The 24,252-nt window shown below is 40.9% G+C and overlaps 2 pseudogenes; both read left to right on the top strand.

Annotated features, from left to right (window-relative positions):
- LOC115301951 overlaps window positions 1–22,264 on the top strand; it is a 76,781-nt pseudogene extending 54,517 nt beyond the window's left edge.
- LOC115301942 lies at window positions 22,264–23,184 on the top strand (annotated as a pseudogene).
- Window positions 23,185–24,252: the final 1,068 nt, after the last annotated feature.

The following is a 24,252-nucleotide window of genomic DNA, read 5'->3' as shown; positions in this document are numbered from 1 at the left end:
TTCCTCCTTGGTGCTCATGGCTGTCTACTTTACTCTGCATTTTCATATGTGTCTTTAAGATCTGTCTCCTCAGTTAGACTATACTGAGTGCAGGGATTGTTATCTGTTTTTTTCACTGCTCTATCTCTCACACCAAGAATAATAGTAGGCCCTCAGTAAATACTGTAGAGAAGAGGAGGAGGAAAGCAGGAAGGGAGTGAGGGGAGGAAGGAACAAACAAAGGAAGGATTGCAAGGATCATTAAAGCCCTAGTTCCTCTCAGTGTGAAAGCAGCCTCTAACTCCTGTATGACATTTAGTCACCCCGTGGCATAAGCCTACTCCAATGCTTCCTGAGTAGATGTAGATAAATAGAAACCATCAGGCTCTAAAGAACAAGTGGCATCCTCTTAACTAAATGCACTTTTTAAATGTCCATGTGAACCAATTAAAATATGAAGTGGTTCCAACTTCCAAAAGCTTTTTTCTTAGACAAAACCAGGAACAGAGGCCACTGCACAAGCTCCTCCTCTACCTCACGCCATGTTAAGTGTGATGTTGGCCCTGGACAAATGGTGTATTGCAGCTCTACCCCTTTTATTTCCCAAAACTAGGTTTAGATTTATCTTACTGCAGGTCTTGAGCGTCTGGAATTTTCCCAAATGAACTAAAATTCCTCCATCAGTAAAACTACTGCTCATTACCTGTACTAATTTCATCACTTTCTCTGCATTCGATAACCCCATCTGCTGCAATTCCAGCTGTGAGAAGGGAGAAGAGCAAGAGACAGAGCAGACCTAACGCAGAGACGACTGTGGGTTAGCAATAGCTCTTTCACAGAGAAAAAGAATATTTGTAACTAGCAGTGGACACAGCTAAAATACCCTGGCTAAAATCCCTCAGATTTTATAAGATCATAGTTCATTATTTTAAAAAGTTCATATTTAGGGGTGTCTGGGTGGCTCAGTTGGGTTAAGCATCCCACTTCAGCTCAGGTCATGATCTCATGGTTCATGGGTTTGAGCCCCACAAAGGGGTCTACACTGACATCTCTCAGCCTGGAGTCTGCTTCAGACTTTGTGTCTCCCTCTCTCACTGCCCCTTTCCTGCTTGTGCTCGCTCGCTCGCTCTCTCTCTCTCTCTCTCTCTCTCTCAAAATTAAATAAACATTTTTTTAAGTTCATATTGGAGCACCTGGGTGGCTCAGTCAGTTAAGCGGCTGACCTCTGCTCTGATCATAATCTCATAGTTCATGAATTCAAGCCACACATCAGGCTCTCTGCTACCAGCACAGAACCCACTTTAGATCCTCTGTCTCCCTCTCTCTTTGCCCCTCTTCCCCACTCTCTCTCAAAAGTAAATAAACATTAAAAAAAAGAAAGTGATAAAAAAGTTCATATTTATACTTCAAAATGTCCAGCATTATTTACTGATAAATTTATTTTTATAGATATATTTATTATATAACATAATGTCTTGTATTATAAAATCAGACCTTAGATCAAAGCGCATATGACCTAATTCTCAACAGAAAGCTACCAGACCCCCATGGGACACCAAAGCTCTGAATGTGGGCTTGCAGAACTTTCAGGAAATGCTAATCATAATAGGTCATTCAGTAGATGCCCAAGAAATGTAAGTTCCCTCTCTCCTGTCAGACACAGCCACCCAGCTGGCAGAGTTCATCTGCACTGTGACAAAGCTTCTCAGCAGTTCTGCTGTTGGAAGCCACACCTGGTGCTACATTCCTGCCCCCTGCCGTCTTCAGAGTGCCTTCCTGAGGCTCCAGGGAGCTGCTAAAGCATTTTCTTCCTCTTTAGAATAGAATGATAAACCAGGTTGCAGTGATTCAGGATGACACTTCAACAAGCTCAATTAATATCCAGTAGGCAAGGATCTGATTTGTTTCAAACCTGCCCCTACTCTAATGGGGAGGGCTCTGTGTGTCAAGGAGGTGAATGGCTCTTGCAAGCCCTGCTCCCTCTCTGTGCTCCCCCTCTTTCCCTCTCTCCCGCCTTCAGGAACCCCTTCTGCAAGCCAGTGGTATTTAAAATTGATCCATTCTTCACTATCAATATTTTCATAAGTGAGGCCAGAAAGAGACAAAGGCAAAAATAAGAAGATGCTAATATGTCTTCAATATAAGGTTGCTGGGTGAAATACAGGATGCCTAGTTTTAAACAAACAACATATCTTTTTAGTATAAGCATGTTCAAAATATTGCATCGGACATACTTATACTTAAAAATTACTTATTTTTTTAACCTGAAATTCAAATTTAACTGGGCATCCTGGACTTTCATATGCTAAATCAGGCATTCTTACTTCAGAATCTCTTTCCTCCTCTTCCCTCATTCCCCAGCCCTAGCTCCTCTGCACTGAAAACTGGTCTGGGGTGGGGATGGCAGTCCAGGAAGGCTTCCCAGAGGAGATGGGACCTACTTAGGTCAGGAAGAATATGCATCATACAAAAAAAAAGTTTAAAGGGGAAGGGAGGAGAGTTCCCGGCAAAGGGAATGGTCTGAGCATGAAGATCTATGCATGTTTTAGAAACTGCAAATCGTGGTATTACCGGAGTTTGAAATACAGGACAGAGAAGAGTGGTGATGAAAAGTATGAATAAACAAGAACAGACTATGGCCCTGTGTGCCAAGATCAAGGGCCTGTTGTTGCAGAGCTCTTGAAATGTTTTAAGCAGGAGATGATGGGATCCAATTCCCTTTTTAAATAAATCCTTTTTGACATGTGTACAAACTAGTTGTGCAAATGATAGAATTAAAGGCAGAATCACCTTTCAAGTACCCAGGATAGACTGGAGATGATGAGAAGCTGACTGGGTCTGTGTGAGAGGGGTGAAGAGGGGAAGAGACAGACTTGGCAAATATTTATGAGGAGAAAGCACTCAAAGGGTCCGATGGCTGATTGGAATGATGGAGAGGAAGCAGGGAGGTCCAGGACCACCACGTGGGTTCTCCTTGGATGCCACAACTGTAGTAAAATGCCAAACAGGGTGGGAGCAGCTTAGGGAGAGTAGGGGAGGTATGTGATGAGCTCAGTCTGGAGAAGATAATGTTAAGGTACTTAGTGATATCAGTAAGGAAATGTTCAGTAATTATTTCAACACATGAATCTAAGACTCAGGGGGATGAGGTTAGAGATAAAGATGTGGTAGGTATCCACATAAAAATTTATGTTTAGCAGTTAAGGTTATGTTGCCTGGTGTGATGTGGTTTTAACAGAATTCAGATCAATTCCTCTGGATCCCGAGGTGTGGAGTCTAGGGCTGATGCCATGACTACAACCCATCATCGGGGAGCCAGGCCCCTGGCTTTCCATCCTCAAGGTCACCTCCTGGTCTGGTGTGGCTCTTAGAGCTCTGCCCAGCATGTCCACACTACAGACAGCTGAAAGAAGGCGGGTAGCTCAGGAGAGGGCATTTCTAGGACCTTTTAGGAGCCTCCCCTGAAATCTCGCACACCACTTCAGTTCGCAAGTCCTTAGCCAGATCTTAGCCATAAGGCCCCACGTAGGTGTAAGAGAAGTTAGGAAGCGTGATGTTTTAGCTGAGCCCATTAACTCCCTGTGTGAAATCAGGGTTCTGCTAAGGAAGAGGAATGAGTAGATACTGATTGAACCAAGAGCAATCTGCCACATCATGGGAATGAACAAGATTAAGGAAAAGTTTGAAGAGTAAAAATATAGTAGGGCAAGGAAGACCCAAAGATTTAAGGATCTAAGGGAATGATTTAAGGGGCAAGCAAAGAAGAGACTGAGAAGGGAAAATAATAAAGGGAGGGGAAGAACCCAGGGAAGGAAGTACCTTTTTATAGTTTCTAATGGTGATTCATTAAGTCTTCTGCAGTAGAATCCATATTTCACCCTCCAGATTTAAACCAGATGCTTCTGGGTTTTTTTCAATTGATTATTCACATTCCCAGCTATAGTTTGGTATTACACACTTGCTTGTGCCTGATGTCTTTGGTCATTTGGCTTCTTCCAAACAGGCACCTTTGGAAACCTCATTAGCTCCTTCAAGCCATCAGAATATGCTGGAACAGCAACTTACTAGATAATATCTTCACTTTCAGATACTGAAATAATTTAACTCTATGGCTCATTCAGAAGTGTTGGGTTAACGAGAACATTAAAAGTAAAAAACAATAGATGTCACATTGGATTGCTTAACACAGAGAAGAAACAAAGTTATACGGATATCCCTCAATGAAACAAACAGAGTTCATTATTAAAAGTTGTCTTTAAAGCAAAATTATGATATTGAAGCCATATTTTTCTCATTCACTTGTGCTTCCTATGGAAAAAATCAGCCCCAAGACATATGAAGCAGAACTGTCCTCCAGAGCCAAGTTTCCCCTCCACTGATGGGAATGAGGAAATGAAACAGGAACGAGGAAAAGATATCATTAGCCATAGTATATAGGCTTATACTCTCTAGATAGAAAAAAGAAATTAGCAAGCCTGTCAATGAAAGGCAAAGTGGGGCTTAATGTAGGCCAAACAGGAGAAAAGAGACTCACTATCATTGTTGCCTCCCCAAAGCCAGCATGAGTGAATTTTCAAAATACAGTAATGTTACTTACATGACCATTTCTCTATGATCCAGTACTGGCAAGAAGAGTGTCTTCCAGCTAATTAAGTATCCTAGGTGTTCATAAAAATGTGCAAATCTGTAATATACTAGGGAAGTGAAATATTTTAAAGGCAATATAACATTTTTAAGTCCCTTAAGGCTCTTAGATCCCCTGAAGTTATTAGAAAGATAGTATTACATAATCCCATTTTACAATTAGAAAAATACATACAAAGGGGCTATCCCCATCTATGAGATGAAACAGGCATAACTGAATTTCTTGCTCCCAAAGTCCTGTAAGCCCATGAGAATAACACAGGTAATAAGAAATAACATTAGAATTCAGGACTTAATGCCTCCAAGATGTCTGTTCCCTCAGAATGTGATGAGAGCACCTAATATTAATCCTCATGTGTATTGTCAATATTCAAAATGATCGTTAAAATGCACTAAGCAATAATTTTCCCTCACTGGTGATAACAAAGCATGTTGCCATATCACAGCTCCTCAGAAGTATCCTTGTAAGGATCAAGTATGGATACAGTACACAGTATACAGGTAAAACCTCCATCTTCTTCATCTACTTCCTCCTCTCACTTCCTCCTTTACCTACAGGTGCCTCCTCTACTCTTATATGAATACATACCATATTCACAGTACTCCTAACACCAGATGTGGGGGCACTGTCCCCTTAACAAGCAATTCTCTGTAACACTTGCTGGGTGTCCTATAATTCAAATTAGTCCTGACACTATCTACATGAAGACAACATCAGATCTCACAAGTTAAGGGTTCCCATAAGGCATGCCCCCCCCCACTTCAGAGTCAATCACAAGTCCACATTGTCTCCTTGTCTGACCAACTGGCTACACATCAGAGGCTCCCGTGCCCCTCTCCTTGGGTTTGATTATTTTTCTGGAGCAGTTCACAGAACTCAGGAAAACAGTTTAATTACTGTTTACCAGTTTATCATAAAAGGATATGAGAAAGGAGACAAATGACCATCCAGATGGAAGACATATGTAGGGCAAGGAATGTGCAAAGGGGCGTGGAGCTCCCTCTAGGAGTGCGTCTCTTCCAGCACCTCCACCAATTCACCAACCCCAAAGCTGTTCAAACCCCATACTTTGGAGACTTTGTCATATAAGCATGATCAATTATTCATTCCATTTCCAGCCTGTCTCCTCTCTCTAAGGAATATGGGGTGGGGCTGAAAATTCCACGCTTCTAATCATGACTTGATCTTTCTGATGACCAGCTTCCATCCCAGAGCCCAAAAAAGACACTGCTATCACCCAGGAAATTCCAAAGGATTTAAGAACTGGAGTCAGAGACCAAATATTAGAACCAAAAAATGCTCCTCATCTCTTAATATTCAGAAAATTGCAAGACTTGGGGCACCAGGGTGACTCAGTCAGTTAAGCATCAGACTCTTGGATGTGGCTCAGGTCAGCATGGGGCCCAATACGGGCAGTGTAGAGTCCGCTTGGGATTCTCTCTCTCTCTCTCTCTCTCTCTCTCTCTCTCTCTCTCTGTCTCTGTCTCTCTCTCTCACCCTCCCTCCCTCTCTCTTTCTCTAGATAGATAGATAGATAGATAGATAGATAGATAGATAGATAGATAGATAGATAGGTATTACAAGACTTTTTAAAAGCTCTGTACCAGAACTGGGTCAAAGACCAATATAAATATTTTATATTATCTCACAAGGTATATGCAGAAACACAAAATTCTGCTGAAACCTATCTTGGATAACAAAGAATTCATTATTTTTAAATTTTCACATTTAGGTATTGCTATGTAATTAGAGGTCTCAGGAAACTTATATTTAGAAACTTAGATCCTGCACATCACTGATTCTAACTTTGATCCTCCTAGGTAAAAACTTACAACATGGTGTCTTCCTTTTCCCCTACCCACCTGAAGGTCTTTTAGTATTTGATTATGACATAGTTATAAACCACCCATCCAGGTGGTTTACCAACAACCACAGACCTTTTATGCAGAGGTAGATGTAGAAATACAAGAGTCACAAGGGCAGTATTCTCCAAACTGGCATTATCTCTGATTTCAGCAGCAACAAGATCATTCACACACATTGGATTACTTCCTGCACCTTTCCCTCATGCTGATTCCATTTATAGGTTTAATGTCTGTTCCATAACCTATGTTACAATCCATGGCAAGTACTAATTTTCTATTGCTTTTATAACAAGTTACCACAAGTTTAATAGCTTAAAACAACTATCATCTTACAGTTCTAAAGTCAGAAGTCTAAAACGGGTCTTAATGGATTTCTTAGTCCATTTGAGTTGCTATGACAAAACACCACATGAGGCACCTGGGTGACTCAGTCAGTTTTAAGTGTCCAACTCTTGATTTAAACTCAGATTATGATCTCACAGTCGTGAGATTGAGCCCTGAACTGGGCTCTGGGCTGATAGCACAGAGCCTGCTAAGGATTCTCTCTCTCCCTCTCTCTCTCTGTCACCTCCCCGACTCATGATCTCCAAATAAGTAAATAAACTTTAAAAAACGCAAAGACTAGTTAGCTTATAAACAACAATAATTTATTTCTCGCATTCTGGAGGCCAGAAGTGGGAGACCAGTGTGCCAGTGTCGTTAGGCAAGGGCCCTCCTCCAGGCTGATGTCTGGAAGTCTGCAGTCTGCGATGTCCAAGTACAATATTCCAATTCCAATTCTAACCCCCACTCTCCTGCTTTCCTCCTTCATGTACAAAGGCCATTCGGATCATATAGGCCCACTTAGATAATCTGGGATAATCTCCCTGTCTCAAGCCCCTTAACTTAATCACATCAGCAAAATCCCCTTTCCCACATAAATTACCACATTCACAGTTCTGGGGATGGAGACATGAACTTCTCTAGGGGACTATTTTTCTCACCCACCACAGTAACAAAGAAAAACTGGTGGGGGCGCCTGGGTGGCTCCGACTTCGGCTCAGGTCAGATCTCACATTCGTGGGTTCGAGCCCCGCGTCAGGCTCTGTGCTGACAGCTAGCTCAGAGCCTGGAGCCTGCTTCCGGTTCTGTGTCTCCTTCTCTCTCTGCCCCTCCCCCTCTCGTGCTCTGTCTCTCTCTGTATCAAAAATAAATAAAAAATTAAAAAAAAAAAAGAAAAGAAAAACTGGTGGGAGAAACTTAGTGGATCATCTATGCTATTTTTTTAATGCTTATTTATTTTTGAGAGAGAGTGCACATGTCAGTGGGGGGAGGGGAAGAGAGAGAGGGAGAGAGAATCCCAAGCAGGCTCTGCACTGCCAGCACAGAGCCTGACATGGAGCTGAATGTTGACCTGAGCCGACATCAAGAGTGGGACCCTCAACTGTTAAAAAGAAATCAGACTGTTTGAGGCAATTTGTATCATTGTCTTTAGTAAAGACACTGCTTCCTATTTTCCCAGTCCCTTCAAATCATTAACCATTTCTTACAAAGTCTTAGCTTATTCCCAAAGAAATAGCAGGAACCATAAAGGGAACATGGTTTTATATGGTTCTTAAAATGTGCAGCCTTAACCCAGCAAATGTTAGCTTTTGTTTTTCAAAAGTGTAAGGCATGACTAAGATCATTGCTCTGCCGTATTATTAAAGGTCTTAGGACAGAAACCAAAGTCTTTTATTGTGATTCTATGCATAGTCCATAGAACTGGTCAGTAACCTCTATGGAGAAAAAATATCAGAGCTATAAAAGAACAAAGATTATCTGCTTTACTTTCTACATTTAGGCAGGTAAGAGAATCTATTCAGGCCTTAAACTTCTCCAGAGGTTTCTAATTCTTCTGAAATGAACGTGTGTGTGTGTGTGTGTGTGTGTAGTTAGTTTGTTTAAAAGATCTCCAGAAGAGAAAAAATAATTTACCTCAGTAACCTTTCCAAATAGGAAATAGCTTTGATTTTTCTTACACTGACTAATCTCTATGTGGCTGTCAGAGGATACTATTTAAGTAGAAAGCAAGAAAAAGAGGTCAGAAACCCATCTCGTTCTTGCTCAGAATAGCAATAGAAAAAGAGAAGAAAATACCAGGACAGTTCTTACCAGACTCTTCTTCCTGGTGCAGGAGAAAATCTCAGTTTAAGGCAAAATACATTTTAGCCCTTTTACCAATTTTATCCATGTCCAAAAAAAAATTTAACAAAATCTGAAAAATGTACACATTATGGTCAATGAGACATACATAGTCATAGGTTTTACTCTTATCCTAATGTCTTGTGCTCCAACTGTCTGTATCTTAGAATCACAGAAGAGCTGTAGTACGTGGCAGAGAGTGGGGCTCTGGGCTTCTAAAACAGGTTTTCTTACCTACTACCTGTATCAGCCCGAGCAAATGACCTGACCTTTCTCAACTTTGTCTTCGCATCAGTAAAGTGTTGGTAAATAACAACACCCATCTCACTTCACTGTAGGTTTGTTGTGAAATACATTGTGCAATGCCTGATACCTACTTAATAAATGTTAGTCATTATTATAATCTAAAAGGTATTCCAGGGGCACCTGAGTGGCTCTGTTGGTTAAGCGTCTGACTCTTAACTTCAGCTCAGGTCATGATCTCATGGTTTGTGGGATCGAGCCTGTGATGGGCTCTGTGCTCACCACATGGAGCTTGCTTGGGATTCTCTCTCTCTCTCTCTCTCTCTCTCTCTCTCTCTACTCCTACCCAACTTTCATGCACTCATGCACACTCTCTTTCTCTCAAAATAAACAAACATATAAATAAATAGTACTCCAGAATTGAAAGAGATATATCAAAACAAACAAACAACAAAAAACAAACAAACATCAACCTGAACTTCAAATTCAATCTTAGGATATGGAAGAAAATGAAAGAAATGCATAGAAATTGGTGAGTAATTAGTCAAATTTTTGTTCACATCCTACTCTGGCACTACAGAGTCACGTCTTCTCAATTTACTTTTCATATTGAAGAATCTACTGAGAAGAATTTTCATCAAAGATTTCATTGCTCTGATGCCCTGAGTAGAAGGAATTGGTAAGGCACAAAAGAACAGAGAACTGCCTGCTTCATTATTATTAAGGAATTAACCCTCAAACATCTAGGATTACAAAAACAACCACCAACCTCTGGGGATTGGTTAATTATAGAAAATCAGGCAAAACTGAGATCTTAGGGACTTAAAATCTGGTGTGGTCTCAGAGCATAATTAATATCCAAATGCAACAAAAATGTAGGAAAGAGGCCAGGCATACAGAGTTGATCCGTGAATATTGCTACATGAAGGAAAGGACTGATGAAAGCAGAGAGGGAGCAGGGTGGGGAAAGGGAAAGAAGGAGGGAGGAAGGAAGGAAAGAAGAGCTGACTCATTTTCCAGAGACAGAGGATGATCTATGGCCAACCTTGTTTGCCCCTTCTTGCTCATTCTAAACTTCACCTTTTCCAGCCTCCCCCTTCACATACACACACACACACACACACACACACACACACACACACACACTCCAATCCAGACATAGTCTAGTCTTAAATTCATGGGGGTCATCCAGAAATTGATCTTAGGTGTGTAAAGCATCCCTACACAAACCATTCAAGTTTCTACATTTGAACTTGAATTGCTCTGCCAAACTAACATCCTCTGCTACAGAGACCTAAATCTGTCTCCCTGCAAATAGTCCCTGACTTAGCAATGGCCCATCCATACAAATGGCTGTCATCACTCTCGTCCTATGCTCTATTTTACTGGAACATAAAAGCAGTCCAGAAAACATTTATGTGCTCATAGAGAACCTACTGGTTTGGAAGAGAGGGTAGAAAGAAGTTATAAAGAGGTAGAAGCAGCTTTAGTGACTCTCTGGGAACAGATTCCCAGGTAAAGTTAATCTACCCTAATCAGCTTTCTTCATCTTTATATCATTACTAAACCTATCTCTTTGTTTGTCTCACCTCCTTTGCCTTGAATTCTATAAATTAGGTATCCATTTGGATTATCAAGCACTCTCTTTAGCGTTGCAAGTGTTCCACAAAAGGCTAATGGGCTTTCAATCATGAACATATTCATACTGCATTAATTCCATCAGATTGCCTTCCTTCTAACTCTGGAAAGCACATGAATTGAAAAGTTTTAATTTTGGAGAAAATATGAAGACAATTAGAGGCACTGAGAACTTTTTTTTTCATTCATCCCTCTATTCTTTCATTCATTTATTTAGACATATTGAATGCATCAGGTGCCAGGCCCTGTTTAAACATTGGAGCACCTAGTGGCCAAGGGTGACCCTTGGGGAGGTGGGAGGTGGTGTGGAGGGGAGGTTTTGGTGTGCCATGGTTGGGGGCTTTGTACAGAATGAGGGCATAGAATTTGTAATGAGAATCCCTTCAAGGTCAAAAATATTCAATTTAGGCAAGGAAAGGAAATACAAGTGTGATGGACAATTTTTATCTGTTTGAGAAATTTGTCTCATCCAGGAAAGAGAGAAAAATATTTTTTCCTTCCTTCACTGTTTCCTGGACACAAAACATAACAGAACTAATATAATTTAGTCATCTTCTGGGTCTTTTGATAAAAATTCATTCTGAGTGGGAAAGAAACTTGCTATTGATTTTTACTCTTTTAAGGTGTTTTAAAAATTACTTCCATCTTTAAACAACCCTACAGTTACACTACTCCAGAATGCTTATGATCATGAATTCTTATTCTGATACTTGTGCTGGGGATGACCTCAGCAATTATTAAAGGATATGAAGTTGAATCTCAAACACTAAACACTCAAGAGTCTCATTCGTGTTGCATTACACCTATTTTTACACTGCTTTTCCTCACTGACTTATTCTCATGAATTGCCTACCCTCTCGGTACACCTGCCTCTAGCTTGCTTCCTGTCTCGTTTGCGGCTCTACTGCAGACTAATCCAGCCTGCACAAACCGTGTGTGAAATAAGAGTGAACGGGAAGTCTGAAAAATTCTCCCACAGAAAACTACATGAGTTTTAATGCATGAATTTTGTGACATTTATTTCAATTTCAGATATTTTCCTACATAATGTCTCTGTTTTGTTTTGTGTAACTGAGGACGTCAGATAAATGACCTCCAGTTGAAAATAAGAATGTTACAGTTTACCATAATGAGATCAGAAGGGAAGCTCATACTAAAAAGCTCATTTGTAGAGTGATCAACATATATTTGTGTCCTTAAAAAGAAATATTCTTACCTTCATCTCCCTTTGCTGTATTTCCACTGTCAAATGCATGAGTGACAAATGACCTATGGGAATGAACTGCAGTGAGGCCTAAGGACAGAAGCAGTTTTCAATACACAGATGGAAAAGGTGGTAACAGCAACACATACCTGGTATTACAGTTGAGGTGTTCAGAGAGAAAGTTTCTTTTCCCAAAATATGTGTCTTATCTAACAGCTGATTCTTTTTTAAAGCTCCACCTGGCTTAAAGTTTCTTACTTCTAATTACTTTCTTACTTCTTGGGATACTTCTGTTGGGTTTTTGTAAAACATTTATTCATTTTTGAGAGAGCATGAGTCAAGGAGGGGCAGAGAGAGAGGGAGACACAGAATCCAAAGAAGACTCCAGGCTCTGAGCTGTCAGTACAGAGCCCCACACCAGGCTCAACTCACAAACTGCAAGATCATGACCTGAGCTGAAGTTGGATGCTTAACTAACTGAGCCACCCAGGCTCCCTGGGATTCTTCTGCTTTCTAAATTAAAAGTCACAATATTCTCTTTAGTACTCTTCTTACTAATGCAAATACTTCCCAGAAGGTGATGGGCTTTTAGCCATGAACATACTCATTTTGAATTAGTTCAATCAGATTGCTCCTGAAAAATATTTGAGTTAAAAAGATATTTGATTCTGGAGAATATCTATTTCTTAACTTATATTTGAATCTTTCCTCTTTTGTGAGAAGACTGTGAACTGTCCAGCAAAACCCTTCTGTCCTTCTTACACAGAAATAAAATTGTAGCAAAACCACGTGGCTTACTAGGTAGGCATTTCCTGACCTCCCTTGCAGGCAGGTGTGACTACCTGACATAATTGGCAGAAGTGATATCCATTTCCTGACCAGTGTCTTAAGATAAGAAGAATACCTCATCCACACGGTATTCCTTTCTGAGGAGAAAGCAAGTGACGAAGTGGACACCCACCACCCACAAAACAATGACCTAGGAGAGGAAGAAGACACAGGATCGAAGAATCTTAGGTCCCTGAATGTCCTTGTGGAGCAGAGATGCCAAGCAAACTAGCTTCCCGAGGATATTACATGGGCATGAAATAAAGGGCTGTTTTGTTTAAGCTGCTGTGTTTTAGGGTCTCTTTGTTGGGCTAGTTTAGCTTTATTCTCACTAATACATCTGGAAGAAGCTATATTGTTTATTCCTCCCTCTCCTAACTCCTTCCTCTGTCAGCATTTATACATGATAATAACACCAATATTAATAAACAATCATTTCTCTCTGTGGTTTATCTATACAATGGAATACTACTTGACAATGGGAAAGAATGAAATCACGCCATTTGCAGCAATGTGGGTGGAACTGGAGGGTATTCTGCTGAGGAAATAAGTCAGTCAGAGGACAGATATCATATGTTTTCACTCATATGTGGAACTTGAGAAACTTAACAGAAAGCTGTGGGGGAGGGGAAGGGGAAAATGGTTATAAACAGAGAGGAGGGAGGCAAACCTCAAGAGACTCTTCAATACAGAGAACAAACTGAGGGTGGATGGAGGGTTGAGGAGAGGGGGAAATGGGTGATGGGCACTGAGGAGGGCACTTGCTGGGATGAGCACTGGGTGTTGTATCTAAGCCAATTTGACAATAAATTGTATTCATTAAAAAAACAATCATTTCTCAAATCTCTTTCTTCTGTCTGTCTTTGCCAATCCTCTTCAAGATATTGTTTAAACTAGTGGTATCTGGCTATGACTCCATTAAGGCTAAATCTTTATCATCTTTCTTATATGGCCATCCTTGCCTCTTGAAACTCATTTACCTCAAGAAAGAATGAAATCTGGCCATTGGTAGCAACATGGATGGAACTCGAGGGTGTCATGCTAAGTGAAATAAGTCAGGCAGAGAAGGACAGATACCATACGTTTTCACTCATATGTGGAACAGGAGAAACTTAACAGAGGCCCATGGGGGAGGGGAAGGAGAAAAATAGTTGGGGAGAGGGAGGGAGGCAAACCATGAGAGATTCTTGAATACTGAGAACAAACTGAGGGTTGATGGGGGTCGGGGAGAGGGGAAGGGGGGTGATGGGCATGGAGGAGGGAACTTGTTGGGATGAACACTGAGTGTTATATGGAAACCAACTTGATAATAAACTATAAAAGAAAAAATAAATAAGTAAAATAAAACAAAAAATAAAAAGTCACTATAATGGGGTGCCTGGATGGCTCAGTTGGTTGAGTACCTGACTCTTGATTTTGGCTCAGGTCATGATCCCAACGTTGTGAGATTGAGCATGGAGCCTGCTTAAGGTTTTCTCTCTCTCTTTGCCCTTCTTGCCCATGTGCTCTCTCTCTCTCCTTAAAAAATAAAAATATAAATATAAAAAGCCAAAAAGAACCACCTCATTTACCTCATTTTCTGTGACATCCACTATCCTCATTGCCTTTGTTTCTCGAGCTGCTCCTTCTCAGGCTCCTGGTAGCTTCCTATCCCTCTACCCACCCTTGAATGTGAGAGAACTCAAGACCATGTGCTAGGCCCTTATCTTTCTCCATTCCTCACAACACACTTCCTCTGCTGAGTTTCTCCCACTCTGGCAGCTCCAACCCAGATCTCTCTCCTGAACTTCTGGTCTTTTATACAATTGTCAACTGTTCTTCGAATGACCCAATGGCCCTTCAATGTCAGTATATTCAAAGCCGAAGTCTTTATTTCCACTGCCCCAGTGAATCAACACATGCTGAATCTAATTATTTTTACTCTGTTTACTTGCTTTCATCTCTAATAAGACCATCTTGGGGCGCCTGGGTGGCTCAGTTGGTTAAATGTCAGACATCAGCTCAGGTCATGATCTCGAAGATCATGAGTTTGCGCTGACAGCCCAGAGCCTGGAGCCTGCTTCAGATTCTGTGTCTCCTTCTCTCTATATACCTCCCCTACTCATGCTCTGTTTCTCTCTGTCTCAATAATAAGTAAACATAAAATTTTTTTATAAAGACCATCTTAATCAGATAGTCTATTAGAGTAATTAAAAAGATTGCTTGAGTTCAAACTTGAATGATACCGTTACAATACTAACTGTGTGAATTGGCATGTTTCATAACTACTCTATTCCTCAGTTTTGTCATCTGTAATATGGAGGATAAAAGTAGCATGTACCATATCATCACAGCATTAAATGAGTTATTATATATAAACATACATATGTACAAAGTAGTTAGAAGAATGACTCATATGTTAAGTGCTAGTTAAGTGTTATCTATCTTTTTTTTTTTAAGATTTTTTTGGGGGAGCACCTGAGTGGCTCATTCTAATGAGCATCCTACTCATGATTTCAGCTCAGGTCATGATCCCAGGGTCATGGGATTGAACCCCACCTCAGTCTCTGTGCTGAGTGTGGAGCCTGCCTGAGATTCTGTCTCTCTCTCTCTCTCTCTCTCTCTCTCTCTCTCTCTCTCCTTCTCAAATAAAAAAAATTAAAGATTTTATTTTTAAGTAATCTCTATACTTACAGTGGGGCTTGAATTTACAACCGTGAGATCAAGAGTCATGGGTTCTACCCACTGAGCTAGCCAGGTGCCCCAAGTGTCAGCCATCATTGTTATCAGTGTCTCCTGCAGAGATTATTATAACAATCTCTTAATTTCATCATCTTGAACAATTCTTTATCCTTCACCAGCACTAAACTTAAGATGCAATTTCTTCATCTTCAGGTGGCTTCCCATTGCCTTAGAATAACATCCAACTCCTTCTCATGGCTTAAAAATACCTTCATGAACTGACCCTGCTCACTTCTTTAGCTGACCCCACTCTGTCCTACTTCTATGCCCTGTGTTCTTACCGGATTGGCCCTGTGCAGGCTCCTTTAACACAATGTACTTTCCAAGGCGTGACATTTAACTCTAAGTGCTGTCCACTCTCTCCCTCTTCATTTAAGCAGGAATTAAATGCATATTTGAATTGTTTAATTAAGAATACCTCTGCAAGAATGTAGTGTTTGCTCCCTATTGTCTTTGCATTTAACAAAATTGATTCCCAACTGCTACCCTGTTGGTTCTTTTGTGTGTGCCATGCAGAATTCTTGCCCTTTGCATTTAGGAATTCTATTTATGCTGTGATACTCTCTGAGGATATCGCTTGCATTTTGAGTGCTGAATCCTGGACTCTTGGCTCTTATATTCTGCAGCTCAAACAAAAGATCACTTCCTACTTTACATTTAGAAACAATTCCAAGGATAGAGTGGCCTTGCCTTTTAGCAGGCTTTGGGATAACCATTATTCTAAACTGATTAGCCAGAAAATACTGTGTGTATATGTGGCAGGTGGAAGAGATATTTGAGCTACAAACCCCCAGTCACTCTCCCCCACTCTGAAATCCAAAGTGTTTAGAAAATGCGGGGATCAAATTACTAAGAGTAAATGCTCTCCCTAGGTTTCCATCTTCACCACCGAGATGACTAGGAAAGGGTTTGATCAGGTTCTTTAACAGGCACATTCTCCTGCCTGCTTCCACACTCTAGGCTACTCATTGTACCTTTGTGGAATCACCTGCCCTTTGGTATCTCTCTATTTTCCCTTGTAATCCTCTTCAGTCTGCCACTGACTGCCCCTAATGCTTTGAGTTTCAGTTCCAATGATACAAACTTCCCATAATGTTCACTTGAACTAATATTTGTATGCAGCTTTCAAGGATATGCCTTATCTCATTTAATATAAGAGGCTGCCCAGCACAGTAGTCAGAGAGCATGCCCTGGAGCCAGACTCCCTGAGTTCATTATGCCTGCTCAGCCATTTACTAGCTGTATGACCTTGGCTGAACTGTAAACCCATTCTAGGTTGAAAAGCAATAGCTAACCGCTCTATATCAGCTCATATTCCATGAGTAAGACAGCACTGGTTTCACAACATAGCTTGGGAAAGAGATTAGGTCTGAGAATGTTAACACTTTAAAGGTTCAAAATCAGAAGTTAGCTATGACTCTTCCTTCTCCCCATCTTCCCATACCCAATTACGAAGTCTGAGTGATTGTATTATGATGCTTCTTTTGTCTTTCCTTCTCTTTCATTCCTACTGTTACCACATTCGTTGAAATCGTTATCAATTCACACCACCAGGCCTCCCTGTCTCTCTCATTCCCTCTTCCCAATTCAACTTTTTATCACCAAGAGAGTGGGATGGTAGGAAAAAGTGTAAAACACCCTGCAATCATGTAATTCAGTTGAGAAAATGGCATTGTGCATGAGACAACAAATTGTGTGAGGCCAGTGAAAAATCAGAGGAACAAGAAGGCCACTGGAAAAGCAGTGTAAGGAGAAATCATCCAGTTTAGGCAGTCAGGAATACTTTATAGAGGACATGACCTTTTTGAGCCCTTCTTGCTTGCTTTCTTGCTTGCTTTCTTTCATAAATTTTCATCCAACAAATATTAATTGAGCATCCACTTTGATACTGGAAAGACATCTTAACTTTTTAGTGCAAATTAAATATAACACTACATGAATGCACTAAGTTTTTAAAGATCCTTGAGGGGTGCCTGGGTGGCTCAGTTGGTTTAGCCTCCAGCTTCGGCTCAGGTCAGATCTCACGTTCATGGGTTCGAGCCCCCTATCAGGCTCTGTGCTGACAGCTAGCTCAGAGCCTGGAGCCTGCTTCCGGTTCTGTGTCTCTTTCTCTCTCTGCCCCTCCCTCTCTCATGCTCTGTCTCTCTCTGTATCAAAAATAAATAAGACATTTAAAAAAATTTAAAAAAATAAATAAAGATCCTTGAGATTGAAAATTCTATTACAAATAAGAGTCACTGGTCTATACTAAGCATACCAGCAGAAATATTGTTAAACAACCTCTATATTATTTACAAGACGGTCACAAGTCTACAAAGAGTAGGCATGATATAAGAGAAAGAAAACTGCCACAAAAGCACAAAGGTGTCCAGCACAGCTTACCTCAGAACTAAGACCAGGGAAGGCTTACCCCATTGTTGAGGTCATTATATTTGCTTCAGTCATATTTGTTTATTAATGAGTCACTCTTTGTTTCCCCCTCTCAACTTATTTTGTAACCAGGAAATCCCCTCTGGTTCTGTAGTAGTGGGTTTTCACAGTGTCTGTTCTGATTGGTTGGTTTCAGCACCATGTCACATATTTTGAAGATCATACTTGTACAGAGGCATGAATTAAAATACTAAGACAGTGAATATCAGAAGAACAGAATGAAAAGAACATTCTGGCCTTCACCAAAATTGAAAATTTGTCTCCTGTTACCCATTCCCAAGGAGACTCTTCATTGTACCTTCTCTTGTTCTGTGAAATCAAGTTCTCTTCAACTCTCTATCCCCCCTCCCCCCACCAAACATCACCACAGACAAAAGTCTGAAGCTTAGTCAGAATAAGGTATAAACAACTGGTAACCGTTAACGTCTCACACCTTCCAGGGTATCCTACATTTTAGCAAAGGACAAAGCCCTCCCCCAAACAATAGCTATAGTAAGCTATGTGTTGACTAAATGCTTATTGAATAAAGAGATCTACTAAATAAAATATTACTCAAAATCTTATAGGAGAGTCTATGGGGGAAAGTATCAGGTCAATTCCAGGATCTTTAAGAGGTGCCTATTGGATCTACATCAAAAGCCAATTTCAACCACAATCACTTTTCATAAACTCTGTGAAGATGTGCCAAAAAAATAATAATGCATGGTTAATTTCCCTCAAAAATTCTCTATCTCTGAACTGCTTTTAGAAAACCCAAACACAAAGGAAGCCTTCACCTATCTGGCTCTCCATCTCAAAAACACCATTTGATTAATACAGCCAGAATAGCCATGGATTTAGTTCCCATAGTCTTTGTTGTTCCAGGTTCTCAACCAGGTTCTCAACCCAATTCAAATATTTTTGAGCCTCGTTTGCCAGAAATGGGTTTACTAGCAGTTAAATTCGATTTGGCTCACAAACAAAGAGCAAAAGTAGGCCAATGACATGAACCAGGGACACGAGCTATAGTACAAACCACAAGTGTTCATTTCGGGGTAGGACAGAAGCAGCCTGGAGGCTAAGGGAGGGGAGCTTGGCTGGTACAGGCTCTGATCGAATGAGCCATACAGGTGACAGATTCCAATTTCCTATCTTCCATGACGGACTATTCTCTGGAGGAAAGCCTAAGCAATGTTGCAGCTGCTTGGGCACCTTTTAAAGTCCCTACCATTATACCCAAGACAACCATCCATCACCGTACCCCTGCCATCACGCAATATCTCCCTTGTCCTGCTTAAAATTTCTTGGTTAGCAGTTCTCATGTCTTATTTGTTTATTATCTATCTCCTCCCAAAAGACTGTAAATTCTATACGAACAAAGACTATTTTGTTCACTGATGTATACCCAATGCTTAAAATACATAAGAAGTATTTTTTTTTAGTTGAAATGAATAGAAAGTGTATTAACTACAGCACTGAGACAGTGCCTTATATTCTTGGGTTAGATCTCGCCACCAAAATTAAAACCTCTTTTCCACTATTGCCTTTTTGCTTTGCTTAGCCAGCCTACTACTACTTTGTATATACTTCTTGGGAGAAGCTTTAAAGGAGACAGTGTCTAGGAGCCCATCTTTACTCCTTCTGCCACTACTCCCCACTTACCTGAACCCTGGAATCAGAGTTTCTTTTTCCTTTTTACGCGTATGACATTTCTTTTCCCACAGTCACCTCCTTTCAAGATGAGAGTGGAAGAAACAAAGTAGAGAAAGGAGAATGATGTATCAGAAATGATGCTATTTGACTCTACCCATCATGCCTGCCTTGTGAGCCACTATGGTCCTGAGATGGTGTCATTTTTTGATATAATCAGATACTATTGATACCATTCTCATTATCATACATAGACTGAGTTAATTAAACTGTTGAGGGAAACCTGGCACAAAAAAGTCTCAAGATATCATCTCTGGAGTTATTTCAGGTGTCTTCCAAGAGCTTTGGTTTCTTTACCTCTAAAATGAAGATATTATTTTACTAGAAGGTCTCTGAGGGGTCAAGTAGCTCTAATGAATTAGGACTGTGTGTCCAGAAATAACACCAGAAAGTGAAAAAACAGCCTCCAGTGAATAATGAGAGGCATAACAACATGCTCTGGGTGTCATCATGGGATTCATTCGAATATAATCTATCAGATATTCATTTTAAAACTCATACTCTCTACCTAAGTCAAATGTCATCCTAGAGCTAATTTGTGAATCTTGATAAAGTTTGGGCAGTAAGATCTTCAAAAATATTATTTCAATGGAATTATTTTATATGTTAACTTTGAAAATGTCAACAGCAGGGGCCAAGTGGAGGTGCTCAGGAGGTCTATGCATTTGCCATTTCAAAGGCTTAGCTGTCAGTGTAGGAGTAGGGGGGCAGCCTGCTGTGCTCCATGTTCTGAGTAAACATTTCCAGAAATATTTAGCAGATAATAGGGCTCCCACTGGGGCCGCGTGTTCAAAGGCACCACATTGAGCCACCTACCATGAAAGATGTGGATGCCAAAGCTGAGAGGGCTCTGGATTTCAGATTGGGTCCCTGCTTCCTCCATAGGACTTCTAAACACAGAAAGTAGGGGAAACAGAAGCCCACCTTAAAGGGGAAGTGCTTAATGCTTGCCAGAAGAAAATAACATAACGGTCAATGTCTGAGTAATATTCAATAGTCCTTCATCATGCAGCAGGTCTGTGAAATAGTCTGACAACTTGAGAATTGAGGGCCAGAATTCACTGCTTGCCAGACTAACACCCATCAATTTGAAAAACTCTGAAATCCTTCTTGACTTTATGCAAGAAAACTTGTTGTGGTTAAAGTGACAGTGATCTTTTTTTCTCCTGTATTTTACCTCTAAAGGCATTAGTTCTGAATTTGACCAGAACATTAAAAGCAAAAAGATGAAATTGAGGCATTATCATTTTGATTAACTTTATGAGAAGAAAAATAGTACATGGATGATTATCCACTTAAAATTCTCTAAAGAATGCAAAGGACACACAACACACACACACACACACATATACAAATACTACTGTGCTTTGTAAATAATAATAATGAAAACGTTATGCATGATTCATACATGTTCCACAAACTTTTTTGATGACATACAACGTTCTAGTCAAGCAGTGTCCAAGTACTGAGGATTTTTAAATGCCTGAGATCAGATTCCCATCAACCAGAAACTTGCAAACTAGTACACGAAAAAGGCATCTACATGGCATCTACATGCCATCCAGGTTAGGAAAATGTGCTTTTGGGACAAAGGAGAGAATTGTCTTTCAACACTGTAGGAAGACAGTTAAGGTGTGCAATAGTCTTTATTCCACCTGTGGTTAAAACCCACATCCAAAAGATCAATGAAGGTAAATATTCCTGTTCACTCTTAGATAACAATGGCAAAAGAAAGGGTTTTTTTTTTTTTTTCATAATTTCACTTCTTTTAGAGATGAAGTTCTTTATTTTGCTCTCCTCTCCCAGGAAATGTTGAATACCATTTTTTAGTCCTCTTTGAAAGAAAGCCTTTCAAAATGTGAGTGTTAAAAGTGAGAAACCCACCTGGGGGTTGGGGGAAGCGCCCTGCTGAGAAAGTTTGTCATCGACTTGCCTTTTACTGACCTCTAGTGGACATATGTTGCTATGTCATAGAAAGCCAACAAATCTATACACAAGAATTGTTAACTTCTGAATCATATTCAATGGATTCCATCCCCCATCTTCCCTTCTGCTGTCTGGATACTTAAAACTTTTCCCACTCCCTTTTTATGTAAATGCCAGCACAAACTTAGATCCAATGCGAGCTCATGATGTACGCACGTGTAAATGCAAATAAGGAACCTTTCTCCCATGGTGCTGATTTCAGAATTATCTTAGACAAGACAGTGGACCTTAATAGCAATTATTAGAGCAGGGAGTCCCATGAGATTCCAGCCAGAAATTGTAAGAAATTCTTTCTTTTTATATGTCTTTCTTCCCAAACAACTAATTTCCCTACCCATCCTTATCTCACCTGAAAGAAAATTACATTCAGCCCAAGTTTCAGCTCAAGAGTTTATTGCTAAACAAAACAAAACAAAAATGTCCCCCGTGATTTGTGCAGCAATTGGAAGGGGAAAACTCCTTCATCTATACCCACTAGATGCCAATCCTTTGTTCCTCTGTACCATTTCTCCTCAACTACTTTCCATAAAAAAGAAATAAACTTGATCTATAAAGGCGTTAATAGATTTGATTACATTTGTATGGCAAACGGCTGGTCATTGTGTCAGCCAGGGTATTCTAAATGTTAATGCAAAGGCTGCTTGCCACCCAACAGATTGCAAGGTGAGACAAGACTATGATAAAGACCTTAGTGTCATGAATGTGTACAATATTTGGAATCTGAAAATAGATAGAACCCTTGAAATAATGATAATTATATATAACAACCTAGGGCGGCTGCACAGACGCATGAGCACCCAGCGCTCAGTGGCCCGGGGTCGCAGCGCGCACCCATGCAGCACGCGCGGCCGAGCCGAGACCAGCAATGACTGAACAATGTCTCCAGGCGCCAGGGCACCGTGGCCATGCGGCCGCAGCAGCAGCACTGGAGCATGCCGGCCCACAGCAGGCATCTGATGGTTCGCAAGGAGCCCCGCCAGTGCGGACAGCGCAGCCCCCACTCTGCCGCCCCCGAGGACCACTGCCCCCCCCCTCCACCCCCTCCCCCAGCTGGTTTTCCTACTCGGCAGACTCAGACATCTCCTCCGAGTCGGAAACGCCTACTACCGGGTGGTGCTCACAGGGGAGCAGGGGCCGGGCAAGTCCACTCTGGCCAACATCTTTGCAGGTGTGCATGACAGCATGGACAGCGACTGCGAGAGAGAAGATACATACGGGCGAACTCTGTTGACGGAGAAAGTGCAACAATTATACTCCTGGACACATGGGAAAACAAGGGAGAGAATGAATGGCCCAAGACCACTGCATGCAGGTCGGGACGCCTACTTGATTGTCTACTCCATCAAGGACTGAGCCAGCTTCGAGAAGGCATCTAAGCTGCGAATCCAGCTCCGCCAGGCTGGGGCTCGGCAGACAGAGGACATTCTTATAATGTTGGTCGGCAACAGAAGTGACGTGGTGCAGTGCTGGGAAGTGTCTGTACCCGAAGGGAGAGCGTGTGCCGTGGTGTTCCACTGCAAGTTCATGGAGACCTCTGGGCTGTCCAGCACAACGTGAAGGAGCTGTTTGAGGGCATCGTGCAGCAGGTCCGCCTTCTGTGGGACAGCAAGGAGCAGAACGAGCGGCGGCTGGCCTACCAGAAAAGGAGGGAGAGCATCCCCAGGAAAGCCAGGAGCTTCTGGGGCAAGATCGTAGCCAAAAACACCAAGAATATGGCCTACAAGCTCAAGTCCAAATCCTGCCTTGACCTCTCTGTGCTCGAGCCATCCAGAGTCACCCAGCTGTCTCCCTGATGGACATCATCAAACACCATAGGGACTGATAATCTATATTAGATTGGATCCGTAAATATTCTTACATATGGCTTCCCCCATTGTAGCTGGGAATTAATGTGTTAGCCTTGAGGGCAACATAATGCCTGGGAAAAGAAAGACCTTTGTAAAATCAGCATTTATAGGAAAAGCCTGACCTGGCTGCTTGAACATCCAAGAACACCCTCCTTACAGGACATGTTTGGTGTTCACTTGTGTTCCTCTCTCCTTCGGATAGTAGAGAATTGAAGCCTACAAAAGAATGCTCAGAACGAGAACTTTTCATTGTTAAAATTTCAGCCAGTGCTTTGATACATGAATTTGAGGCCATTAGGCCATAAACAAATATAGGAAAGCCTTCAAAGGACTTATTCAAAGGCGGGAGAACTTCTTTCTCTGTACCTTGTTCGTGGAGCTGGGATGATAGAATCGGGCTCATCATAACCATGACCATCATTGCTCCATCAGGCTGTGAAAAGATACGGGGGTCCTTGCTGGAGACGAAAGCTCTGTGAGCAGTTTTTGTTCGGTGCCCATGGTCAGAAATTTATTGAACTGGGAACTGGTACAGATACTCCTTATGGGATCAAAAGTCATATCTTTGCTTCTGTGTCTTGTAATTTTTTGTTCAGAGGAAAATTATTTTAATCAAATTCTACTTAGTCAAACGACCTCTTATGGCTCATTGTTTTCAAAGTCATGGGGCCATCATGAAACTACTTTAAAAATCTGAATTATTGATAGCTTGGAGTGCAATATTCCAAATTTTGAAATATGATCAAAGGTCCAAATTTTTATAAAAGGCAAAACATAAATACTTCCAGCACATTGGGCTGACCCTTGTATGCCACAGCTCTGCTGTATTTATTGTTCTTTTGCAAAATAATAAGCATTTTAACATTTGATAAAGCATATTTATAAACATATTTCTTAATAGGAAAAATGTCCATTTTATTACCATTTTCTATCTTTTTCAGAATATGCAAGTTTTTACCTATATGTCTTATAATAAAAGAAATAAAATCTTTGTGACAAATATGATAATAATAA

Source organism: Suricata suricatta, chromosome 1, assembly GCF_006229205.1.
Source record: "Suricata suricatta isolate VVHF042 chromosome 1, meerkat_22Aug2017_6uvM2_HiC, whole genome shotgun sequence".
In the NCBI taxonomy this organism is placed as follows: domain Eukaryota; kingdom Metazoa; phylum Chordata; class Mammalia; order Carnivora; family Herpestidae; genus Suricata; species Suricata suricatta.
The sequence above is the reverse complement of the archived record's forward strand: the minus strand, read 5'-3'. Positions and strand labels throughout refer to the sequence as shown.